General features: G+C 36.3%; 1 protein-coding gene and 2 pseudogenes across 1 annotated transcript in view; 1 reads left to right on the top strand and 2 right to left on the bottom strand.

Annotated features, from left to right (window-relative positions):
* LOC107195996 overlaps window positions 1-485 on the top strand; it is a 731-nt pseudogene extending 246 nt beyond the window's left edge.
* The window catches only part of RSPO2 (R-spondin 2), a 142,594-nt gene that overhangs the window by 77,757 nt on the left and 51,389 nt on the right, over window positions 1-13,448 (bottom strand).
* LOC102886180 lies at window positions 12,452-13,026 on the bottom strand (annotated as a pseudogene).

Raw genomic sequence — 13,448 nt, 5'->3', positions numbered from 1 at the left:
GTCCACCTGCTACTGAGTAAGGGGCACATCTGTTCAGGGTTGTATTGTGGATGCCAATCTGAGTGTTCTCAACTTGGTCATTATGAAAAAAGGGCGGAAAGACATTCCTGGTCTCACTGATACTACTGTGCCTCGTCACCTGGGGACCAAAAGAGCCAGTAGAATCTGCAAACGTATCGATCTCTATAAAGAAGATGACGTCCGTCAACATTGTGAAAAAGCCCCTAAACATAAAAGGTAAGAAACCTAGGACCAAAGCACCTGAGGTTCAGCATCTTGTCACTCCATGCGTCCTGCAACATAAACGTTAGAAGATTGCTTTGAAGAAACAGCAGACTAAGAAAAATAAGGAAGAGGCCGCAGAATATGCTAAACTTTTGGCCAAGAGAATGAAGGAGGTCAAAGAGCAAAGCCAGGAACAGATGGCCAAGAGACATAGACTGTCCTCTCTGAGAGCTTCTACCTCTGAGTCCAGGCAAAAATGAGATTTTGTAAGAGTAACAAATAAATAAGATAAGACATCAAAAAAAAATTGGGGAGAGGGCAGATACAGTGCAGAAAGCTGAGTGAGAGGAGGTGGCGACTGGGGAAAGCCCAACTCATTTTAATTTTCAGGGTTGTCTAAGAATGGAACCCACCTTAAGCACAAAGACCCTACGCATGATATTTGGAGTATTTTATGAAGAGAAATCCCTTAAATAGGAACATCCAGGAGACTAAGGCAAGGGCAAGGGCTGCTGCTAGAGCTGCATCAGACGTAGTCCCACTCTGCAGAGCCCTTTGCAACATGTCTGAGAGTAGTTTGCTGACTGCCTTCTGCTTTTCGATTTAACTACCGATTTGAAAAGGCAATATCAAGGTAACCCAAACCCCAAACTTAGCTTCATAAGTAAAAAGAGAATTTGAAAGATTTACGCAAATAGCAGAAGGCTCTCTTTACCACAGTCATTACAAACTAAAGCTGAAGCTATACTCACTTTCAGTTCAAAAGTTAAACCAAGAGCTCTTTATCACTATAAATCACACTCCGTAGTAAAAAACATGAAGAAAAAAAGAATTACAAAAGTAAGAGAATCAGCATAAATTAAAGGCTTTTTGTTTTGTTTTTATGTATCAGATGCCAACTTTCATCTTAACCACAAAGATTTCACAGTCAACAAATTGTTATCTACATTTTTTTTAAAAGTATTCTTAAAATCATTGAAAGCATTGCTTTATTTACTTAAACCTTGACTGACTTAATGAAAATGAGTTAGGCAATACTTACCTGAGTCCATATCTTAGATATCTTTATAACCCTACACATGAGGAATTCTCTTAAACAAAAATGATGTGAGCCACACCCAACCTAAGTGCTCTCTCTTCCTTCTCCCCAAACTTCTTTAGTCATTAAGAATATTCCTCAAGCTGAAGGACACGAGCACACACAACTTTTGCAGTTTGAAGCTTTCTGCCCCAAACCTCAAATAGACTTTTCAGTTTAATTAACCACTGCCCAGTGTCTACTATCCTTGTAGCCTCTATGTTATAAATCAGTAGCTTAACAGTTTAACAAAAACTCCATCCGTTATGGGGTAAGGACACCAATCTCTGTATCTAAAGTCTGGTAAACATAGACATTTAAACATGACTAATTTATTTTGTCAGGATCTTAATAAGTCAAATGGCTCTGCCTATTGCTGTGAGATTTAATTCAAGTGTGCAGGTGAATAAACAGATCTTAATTCCCAGCTCCGATGACCATGTTTATTTGCTCTCTCTGTAAGCTTCAACTTTTCCTACCCTAAAGCCTGCTGAGATCCAGAGCGTCCTCATTCCAACCAAAACACTCTTCTAAAACTAGACCCACCCAAAATTCTAAAGATGAAATATATCACATAAAACAAGAAAACTCCTCAGAAAGGTGCTAGTGGTATTAACACAAATTCACGCATATCTCCTTGACAGGGAAAGAAATATGTGGCTATAGAAAACAAAAATCATGAGGCAGAAACCAGGTAACAATACCTATGTCACTAACAAGTATATCGAGAGAGAAAAACAGTGTAAGTAGTTACTTTTGAGTCTAATTATTTGATTTGTATTCCTCTTAAATTACAATGGACTTTTTTTTTTTAATGAATCCTAGTATTTTAAGTTTGATCCTTTGTTAAATCAAATTCAGTTATTCACATTTTATCCCATAGAGCATTTTGTGTAGGTGTTGAATGCCCATCTGTTTCTAATACACTCCTAACACTTTTTTTAAAGTGCTCCCGTGTTTCTGGAGTTAGCCTTTGCCAAGCAAGAAGAAATCTAAATTCCTTTTAGGTGAAAGCATCCATTCCTGACAAAGGTACAAACTTCTAATTTTGAAAACAATGGGACTGAACAATCGGCTGTTGGTACCTCAGCCTCATTCCATATTTACTTGTTAAATAATGTTACAAGTTTAATAGATTTTTAAATGAATAATTACTATTAATTTCATTGATCAAGCTTATCATAAAACTGCTAATATTTGTCTCTACTCAACCTCAAATTCAACATAATTTTTTTTTTCTATTCTGGAATATAAAGCTCTTTTTAATTAGAGTTGACATACAATGTTGTATCAGGTATACTCATGTGATTTGACATTTATATACCTTACAAAGTGATCACCACAAGAAGTCTAGTAACCATCTGTCACTGTGCAAAGTCATTGCGATCTTGACTATATTCCCTATGCTGTACGTTACATTCCTGTGACTTACTTATGTTATAAGTTTGTACCTCGTAATTTTCTCCATCTTTTTGCACATTCCACCCACCGCTCAACCCTCTGGCAACTATCAGTTTGTTCTCTGTATCTGTGTCTGTTCATTTTGTTTGTTTGTTCATTTGTTCAGTCAAGACACATATTTAAAAACAAAAACCCTATCTCCAGCACCAAAACCGGATCCTATGCAAATCAAGTTGGGCATAGATCCTCCCACTAGAGCTTGGCACCACTGGGATAAAAAACAATCCTGTAATCATGTGTACTACCAAGATCAAACTCAACTAAGCAATCAAGATCATGGATTAGGAGCCACACAAGATTTGACTTAAATGAGAAATAGCTATCTTAGGATACTTTGCTTAGTTTTACATTAAATTTTAAGTATTTATAGGAAATAATACCATAAAACATGTAATCTGATCTTTGATACAAAGACAACAAATTTTAATGTTCTAGATGTTCACCATTATAATCATCATGCCCTTGACAAAAATAAATGTTAAAATTAACAATGTTAAGAAAGCTTAGACAGTGATACATTTCCATATGTCCATTAAAGTTTTAGAGGGCTAAATTAACATTAATTTAATCTAGAAAAAAATTTTGAGCATAATAATAAAGGGAAAACTTGCACTAAAAAATTCAAAATTTTAGAACCTCTATAATTAAACCATATTTTCTCAATCTCTTTTTATCTTTTATCATGAGTTCTTCAATAGATAATATTTTTAGGTAAAAGGCTTACAAAACTACTCAAAATACTGGCTTTGAGAAATCCATATTAATTGGCTGCCTGAAAATATTATTTAATAATTAATATCATTTCATCTGCCTAAAATACATTAATTAGGAATGAAAGATTGGATATATCCTTATCTAGAAGTATTCCTTGGGAAAATAATATTTCTAAAAATTAATAAGCCCCCAAAATATGGAAATCATCTCTAGAGATGAATATTCTTAATGACATCAGGATTAGAAAGATCTTTAATCGAGTGATTTTGCTTCTTACAAAAGTATGTATTGCACTGTACAAAAATTCAAATAAAGCTACTAGGAGATTTTAAAATCTCCTAGGAAGAAAGTTAATAGAGCCACAGATTTATTTTTTTTACACATGAAGTACTTATAACTTCAAAAACAAAACAAAGAAAATTATTGTAATTCTAGGCTTCTAATTACTCTCCTGTGCCAGCACCATTTGAGCCCTAATCCTCATAGATTGGCACCTCGGAAGTACATTTACAATCACAATTAATTATGGCCATAGTGTTGTTCATTTGATAGGATATATTTTTACACAGCACGGGGAAGCAGAACGCCTCTATGAGGCATGTGGGCTGCAAGTGTCATGTGGGCTTCAAGTGTCACTTACTAAGACATCACAAGGAAGCCCAAAATACTCAATAACTGTAGGTCGCGGAAAGATGATAAACCAAGATACGTTGCAAAATAAATGTGAATGGAGGAGTCTTAAATGGGTCTGTTTGAGGGCACAATAGACCTGCCTAGAACATGATAAACACCTTCTCCTTCTTATTTAACATGTCGCGACATCATTAACATTCAAGACACTCTGCAAAACTGGAGGAGATTGAAGGTATGTACCAAAGCAAACAACCAGTCGTCAGAGAAAAAATAACTTTAGTTCAACACATTTTACCTTGAGACAAAGCAGTATCCCTTCAAAATATTTTGTCCAAAACGTAAGCAACTGAAGCAGATGTGGGTTGCACATCTGGTGATAGGAGCTACAGATGTCCCCTTAGAGCTTCTGAATGAATGCACATCAGTCAAAATGCCTTTTTATCAGCATCCATCAGGTCCTGACCCTCAGGACTCAACACCACAGAGAGAAGCTCAAGGAATGCTAAAATTAGCACTTTGACATGCTAGTTTTATGCACTGATCAAGGGTCAGTCATACCCCAGCCTGTGCTAGAGAGAGAAGCTCAAGTAGAAACATAAGAATTGAAATAAATTAAGTGGGATTTAGAAATTCTCCAGGAACATACTTTCAAAAGAGCCATTAATACCCAAAGTCAAGTAAAAAGACACACATACAAAAAAAAAAAAAAGCTATGTATAGACCCTGATGAAAAAATTAAAATCAAGAGCCCTCGGTTTAGCATATATAATTCCCTAAATGATGACATGATGAAGTGGTTCCCCTAATTAACACTCACTTTGGAACCCAAGCCTTATAAGAATTATTCCTTTCCCCTCTCCTATAAACTCTTTGACACAAAAATCTTAATGTGTATCTCTACACTAGATGTTAATTATGACAGGTAATGGGGGTATACATTTAAGGATCAGAACACACTCATCATAAAATTAAGCTCTAAAAGTGGGCAAAATATGCCACCAGAATCAAAAGCTCTTCAGCTTGTACAATGTCTACCACCAATAACGCCGATTCGTTGATGAAATCAGAAAAAAAATATGAGATTGGTTTAAGACTGCTAATTTTCCCAAAGATATACGATGTTTTGAAACAAGGGATGAATCATATCTTATGTTGTATAAAATAAGCCACCTGTTTGAATCCGTGAGAGAGAAAAAAATTTACTCCCTAAAACTATTCTAATGCCAAGAAAACAGTAAGCTTATAGTTAGATGCATGTGCCCCTATAAGCCGTAGCAAGAAACTGCTGTGTCGTACAGATTACTCACGCCCAGTGTTGGCTTGGGCTTTCACAGCATAGTTAAAAAAACCCATGGAAATGCTGACAGACTGTTGGTGCTAATGGTGACTGCAACAGGAGCAGATCTAAATATGTCCATTCAGGAAGATTGTGAAACCACCACTTTCACATGGTTCCATGCACACACAAGAAGATAATCCAATTATTTGAATCCAAAACAACAAAAAAGGCTCTCAAACAGAGCTAAATTTTTATTACATAAAGTGCTTTTAAATACCTCATATACTAACACTATTTCAAAATAGTTTTGCATACTTCCTAAATACTGTAACGTAAGTGCCATACTGTCTGACCTATCTAACTGCCTATAGAAAAAAAATCTCCCCCTCCTGCCTATCCAAAGATTAAATTATTTGTTTTTTGTTTTTTTTTTAAGTAGAGAAGGGGTAGGATGGAGTCTATTCAACATGCATCCCCATTGTGTACAAGTTATTTGACTATCCCTCATATACCACCTGCTTCCTAGAATAGAAATTAGTTTGCCAACTCCTGTTTATTCCACTATTTTAATTTTAAAACAATAAATGGAAAGCAAACTGGATGGCTTATGTGGTGTCATAAACACAGCCCTCAAGAAATATCTGTGTCATAACTAGCCAGATTAAAGACTCCATGTGTTTTAATGTGGAAACTTCCATGGGTCAGACCACTGGGTTTTAAAATTGAGAATGAACGCTGTTAGCTACACTGTCCTAGAGAAAGGTTTCTTCAAAGATAATAAAAAACTTTTAAGTTGCTTTAATGAAAAACACACTGACAAAGCCTCAGGGCTGACAATATTATCATGCAACAATTAGTTATTCAGGAATACACTATGATGCAAAAAAAAAGTGAAAGCTCCAGTATATGCATCGCGGGTCACTGTTGGTAATATACCACATACATTAACAAAAATCAGAATGATCCGCTACTAAATCTCCAGGGCTACACAGGATTTATTTCTCAACAACTTTTTAAATCAATTCCCTGCATTTAACATTTATAAACAGTTTGTCTTAACGTGCTTTGCTTATTTGCTAACTTCACAGCAATTCGTACCGTAGACCCAGTTTGAAATCTAGCTGCTTTACCATTCTTATTCTCAGAATGTTCTGTCTACTCAGAACAAGGAGAAATGAAAAAGAGAAAAGTCAAGGTAGGGGAAAGAAGAAAAGAAAATGAACTTTGTGAACATGCTACGTGCCAAATGGCAGGCTACACGCTTTCATAGTTTTTGAAAGTAATGCTTATTACTCATAATTTCTGTTTATCAAAGTGAATAAACAAAGAGTTTAAGAAATCTTTCCGAGGTCATACAGTTTGTTAGTGACAAATCTGAATCCAGCTCCAACCTCTGATTTCAAAAGCCATGCTTTCTATTTCTCTATTAAGAGTTATAGAGACAAAAATGCACTATACCATGATTAAAACTGTGATAACTTTCTTTCAAATTACGCTGGACTCTTGCAATTTTCTCACTGCCCCTTTGTTCTGTTTGTAGCTTCAGCAAAATAATTGAAATTACTTTTGATCATTAGTCACTAAGAGTAATATACTAATTCTTTCCTAACATAACTAGGGAGGTATTAAGTCTCATAAACCAACAAAATTAAGATGTCATCCACAGAAACAATTCAGAATAAAACAGCTGATACACAAAAAAGGATAATGGGGGAAACTGAGTTACAGGTTTCTTCTGGCAGAAGTTAAAGTCTTCAGATTATAAATGGAAAGTCTTTTAACTGTTTGGACATACAGCAAAAGGCCAGCACTTTTTAAACAGGGATCTCCACTTGACAAGTTCAAAGAAAACAATCACCCCCAAACCATGCAATTTCCTGCAAATGGGCCACTCTCCTCACTGTCTTTGAAGACAGACCCCATCCTTGCCAAGAGGCTTTTGAAGTAACACAGCAAGCATACCTATATAATTAGAAAGGCTGAGTAAGCTATTCAAATGATCAAAACTAGACTTTAAAGATGCATAAAGTGGGGAGGTATGGACTGACAGACTGACACAAAGAAGAGAAACCTTTGCTCTGACTGATTTGGAGAGCAATTTGCCACTGCTCACTGACCACCATTCTCCACTCCCTCCAAGCCTTGGAAGCCAAAAGCGAACTACATACATACACGTTAATGGAACACTAAATAGTGTTTGGTCCTTTTTAAAAAGTGGCAAAACTGTATGTATTATGTGTATACAGACATAGATGTGTATACAAATGCACGCCTATACTATTTTTCTGAATCATTTGAGTGTAAGCTACAGACATTATGCTCTTTTATTTTTGTCAGTGTTCACTGTTTTTTCCCAAAAAACAAGGGCATTGTCTTCTATCAGCCATGTTGATACAATACTACTTTCTAATCCACAGTCCGTATTCAATTATTCCAACAATATCCTTTATATCTGTTTTGTTTTCCCCCTAGACTAGAATCCCATCTAAGATTATGCATTGTGTTAAGTTGTCCTGTCTCTTTAACCTCCTTTAATCTGGAAGAGTTCCTTTTTCATGAGCTTGGCATTTTGGAAAAGAACAAGTCAGTTATTTACAGAACATCCATTTGGGTTTGTCTAATGTTCCCTCATGTCTGGTCATGCATTTTGGGGACAATGTGTGGTGTTTTGTCCTTTTCTTGGGCACATCAAGTGGCACATGAATTTGATTACATTATTGGTGATGTTAACTTTGATCTCTCGGTTAGGATGGTGTCTGCCAGGTTTCTACATTGTAAAGTCATCATTTTTCTCTATAATAAGAAATTTTTGATGAGGTACAGTAAGACTGTATAAATATCTTGTTCTTCATCAAACTTCCACACACTCATTTTGGCATCTATTGATGATTCTTATCTAAATCAACTATTATTCTGATGGTTATCAAAGGTGATTTTCTAATTCCATTCCTTCTCCATGTATTAGAAGGCATCATAGTGTTAGGAAGAGCCTTCTCTTCTCCCTCATTTGTCTGCTTGTTTGTTTGTATTAGTAGGGAATCATGGATTTTATTCAGTGGACTATAATCTGTTACTGTATTTAACATGTAACTTATCTTAGATTTGTTCAGTGAGAACCCTTCAAGGTGCTGTGGTTTTGAAATTATGTTTTATGTGCATGTTACTAAGTGTTTGGAGTAGAGATGAAAAAGATCTAAATTATTTTGGAAGATTGAAGAAGAGGTGGTAATATGAGTTGGGTCTTGAAGAGAAAGCAAGAATTTGCCATTTAGAGACTATCCCAAGGAGAGGGAGTAGTATGTGCACTGATGTATGTACAGTGTTGGGAAATACAATGACCAAAAGTTGAGTATGTCTGATAACTCTTGGCCTAGCTTATTGACAGTTTATCTTCCAGACTCAATACTTAACTTGGATATAGGAAGAATATGTTGAGAACACAAAAATTATGATGTTACCAAGAGGTTTTTAAAAGTAGAATACAGAAACTGTGACCCTAGAAGTATAACCTAAGACTTTAAAAATGTATGTTTTTTAAAATTTTAGAAGGAAACAGGTTTGGGTTCACAGCCAATGTTTCTAAATTGGAATAGAAGAATGTTATATAATAATTAGCCTGATTTTTTTTAAAAAATGATAATTTTCTCTGCTTTCTCTGTTTATGTACCAATATCTATATATCCACATAGATCTGTAGATAGAAAGATGGAAATACACATACATACATTTTTGGTAAACTATCTGAAAGTAAACTGCAGACAGTACAATACTTCACGTTAAATTCTGAGGCAGGCACCTTCTTAGAACATGGACATTGTCCTACATAATCACAATGCCATTGTCAGATCTCGGAAACTTAACATCAGAGAATACTAATATTCTCCCTACATTCATAGTTCCTAAACTATCCCAAAATGTTCTATTCCATCTATGCACAAACCAGTCAAGGACTGTGCATTACATTTGGTTTGTTTCTTTAGTCTTTTTAATTGAGAATACCTCCCCCTATTTTTTTTTTGTCAACATAGACATTGAGATTATTTTAGAGTCCAGGACAGCTGTCTTGTAGAATATTCTACAATCTGTATTTGAATGACTATAGCTACATAATTAACCTCATTATTTTGCCATCATTAATGATAATTTAATTCACATCAGATCAGCATCATCCTAACACCATGAGGTGAAAGTGCTAACCGCTACACTATGGAATCACATCCTAAACATTTTTAAAAGTACCCAAATTTGTGCGTATATAATACAAAAACCACTTGCAAATGGTTTGCCCATTTTAAAGTCTGGTGACCAAAAGATGCAAATTAAAATGAGTCAACCTCACCATATATTAAGGTTTAGGAGATTGATAATTAAAAACTATCGGTAAGCATTTAGGAAGTGGGCATCTCATATATTGCTAATGGAAATATAAATTAGTAAAAATACTAGAGTATAATTTAGCAATATTGCCCTTTTCTGTTGACTAAGTAATGTCACTTTTAGGAACGCAGCAGAAAGAATTGGACAAAGACATAAAAATGTACAATTTACATCACAGCACTCATTTAATAATGAGAAGATAGTAAACAGCCAAAAATGTCTATCAATAGAATATTGAATAATTTATGTTAGATCTAAAATATTGACTTTAAAGGTCATTTATTATACAAAGCAATGTTAGTATAGAAGTATACTATGTAAAGAAGTTACATAGTAAAGAAGTTAGTATAGTATGTAAAGAAGGCTCTTTACATAAGAAACAATGTTGGAAGAAAGGCAGATTATAAAAACAATATAGTGCTCTGTTTAAAAACAAATACATATCATGTGTAACAGTATAATAGAGTTTAACTAATTTTCTCTTTTAAATTCATTTTTACCCCAGACAAGAAAAAGCTAAAGGAGTTTATCACCACCAAACCAGTACTAGAAAAATGTTAAAGTGACTTATTTAGGAAGAAGAAAAAAAAAAGAATAATAAAATGACAGTAACTATATATCTATCAACAAGTACTTTAAATGTCAATGAATTAAAAGCTTCAATCAAAATATATATAAGGTGGCTGAATGGATAAGAAAACAAGACCCTTACATATGCTGCCTACAAGAGACTCGCTTCAGATCAAAAGACACACAGACTGAAAGTAAAGGGATGGAAAAAGATATTTCATGAAAATGAAAACCAAAAAAAATCTGAGGTGGCAATATTTATTCCAGACAAAATAGACTTTAAAACAAAGGCTGTAACAAGAGACAACACCCAGCAATTCCACTTCTGGGTATTCATCTAAAGAAATTTAAAACACCATGCGGCCATCTTAACAACATGGATGGTATTACGCTAAGTGAAATAAGTCAGAGAAAGACAAATGCTGTATGACTTAACTTACATGTAGAATATTAAAAAAAAAGAACAGAAATAGACTCATAGAGAACATTTTGATGGTTGCCAGATGGGAGGAGTGTTGGGGAATGGGTAAAAAAGGGGAAGGGAAGAGAGTAAGAAGTACAAATTGGTGGTTACAAAATAGTCATGGTGATGTAAAGTACAGCATAGAGAATATAGCCAATAATATTGTAATAATTATGTATGGCATCAGATGGGTACTAGATTTATTGGGGTGATTACTCTGTAAGTTATATGTCTAATCACTATGTGGTACACTTAAAACTAATATTGTATATCAACTGTAATTAAAAAATAAATTGTTTTTTTTAAATAAATTCATTTTTAGCCCATAGCTTTGAATTCACTGGTTCAGGGGAAAGTTTCTCAAAGAAGTGTAAATGTTCAAATTTGTGGTTTCCAAATGGGATTTTAAAACTCTTGAAAGAAACAAAAACCCTCCCTTTAACCTTATTGTGTTCTGAATATCAGAAATCAGACACACAAAAGACACAGAGCAAACTGTTCTAAATAAGCATGGAGGACTACGTAATCTGTCGGTCATCTGCTTGGACAAGATAAAGACCCCATGAATTGGGAAGAAGAGAACACTCAGTTTAGGTTGAATGCATCTCTCCAGAGGGATCTGTGCTCTAATCTTAGGGGAATGGTGGAAGAAAAGAATATTCCTATCCTGTCAAATTCAGGAGTCAGACCAAAAGATATTTGTAAAACCTGAGAAAGTGGGAATAACAGGGTGTACCCCTCCAACTCAACGGCAGGCGCAGACACCTGGGCGTAAGGCATGTCAGAGAAAGGGGGGCCTAAGAAGTCCTCTCAATCCTAGTGCAGTCTACGAGACCATCCAAAATCATCTCACATCCCGAGAAGAGCTCAGAAGAAGCTGAGCCCACAGAACAAGGATGGCCTGCAGTCGGGATGGAAGACGCAGAGTACCGCCAGATGAACGGAATCCCCTGGGTTCATGCCACCGCGAGGGATGTGACGAGCAAGACTAGACCCAGGCGAGCGAAGATCAGCAATAACAGCGCGCAGCAGTGGAAACTGGCGTCAGTTTGACAAAGGCCCTCTGCTGCTTTCCCTCCCCTGACAGGCTTGATGCGAATCTCGCTGAGAAGCGGGGAGGAGGAGGAGGGAAGGGCAGGGCTCGTCTGGGGGTGAAAATGGAAAAACACTTAATTGACGGAGTACATGAATTTACCAGGATTAATTTTCCACTACCAAGAGGAATAAGGCCTCGAGATAGACACTAAATTCAAGTTTAGAAAATAAAGTGACTTTGTTGCTGTGCTGGATTTATGTCTTAGGAAATTTCCACCTTCTACACACACACAAGTAAAATATCTTTAAAGAAATAGACGCAAAAATGTTAACAGTGGCTAATGCAAGGAGGAAGAATGAGTTGATATCTTTATACTATTCAGCACTTCAGAAATGTCTTCAATAAACCCACGTTACTTTTTAAATAGAAAACAAAGCTATTTTAGAAATAAAAGGTAAATAACAATTATTCTGCCTTAAAATGTTTTAAAGAAATTAAATAATAATTTGATTTCCTTTTTTTTTTTTTTTTTTAAGGCAGATGAAGGCTATTTTATTGAATGACTGATCTATATAATCGCCAAGGCCACTATGCACAGGTAGGAGGGGTGGTGCTCTATTTCTTGGTCTCTTCTCCCTTGGACAGAGTCCTGACGACTTCCTCCCGCTTGGACCAGAGCCGCTCTTCAGGGCACTTGCGTGCTTCCTGGGTCTGAGACCTGCAGGGCGCAGCTTAGTCAGCCACAAGTTTCTTGCGAGCCCTGTCTGCCTTCAGCTTGTGGATGCGTTCTATGAGAATGCACTTGTTTTTGAACACGTTACCCTTAACTTTCAGGCACAGACTGTGATACTTGTGGCTGTCAATCTTAGACTCATGTTATCTTCTGCCCAGTCGGTAAAGAATTCTCATCCTCCTCATCTCAGGCATTCGAGCACTGACAGTGCCCTTTCGCTTACCTATGCCCATATGCCTGCCCTTTCCGCAGGCCAAGGTGTTTTCCCGGCATCGTGCTCAGGAATGGACAGTCACAGGCTTCCCGATGATCACCCCATCTGTGATCGGCTTCCGAATCTGCTGACCAGAGTTGGCACTGGCGATTTCATCGGTTTCGCTGGAGTCCAACCAGACCTTCTTTTTGCCACAGCGCAGACACTGGAGGCAAGCCTCTCCAGCAGCCTGAGCATACCCATGGCTGTGACCCCAGCAGCGAAAGGAAAGCTAATGCGGTTTCAAAAATAATTTCAGTGCCAAACTACAATGGACCATTTGTCTCCATCTCTTAGTTTTCACTTTATCAGAGTTTCACATATGAAATTGAGGGGGAAAAATCCCTGACATCAGTGGTTTACCTGTAAGAACAAAGTAGATGTGCCGTTTGAACCATACGCAATAAATGCACATGCTCATCCCGGTAGAGGAAATAATTGGGCAGGGAAAAGTTGCTGTCTTTTCAAAAAGCACATAAAATCCTAATTATCTTAAAATATACACAGGAACCCAAAGGCCTTAATAACCTTAATTACAATTTCCTCCAAGTAGAACATTCATAAGCCTTAAATCCCTTTACTGTTTTATTGCCAGCAATTAGGCAAAATACACAGAACTGAAAGAG

The sequence above is a fragment of the Pteropus alecto genome, unplaced genomic scaffold (assembly GCF_000325575.1).
Source record: "Pteropus alecto unplaced genomic scaffold, ASM32557v1 scaffold164, whole genome shotgun sequence".
NCBI classification, from domain to species: Eukaryota; Metazoa; Chordata; class Mammalia; order Chiroptera; family Pteropodidae; genus Pteropus; species Pteropus alecto.
This window is presented reverse-complemented; position numbering and strand designations above follow the sequence as displayed.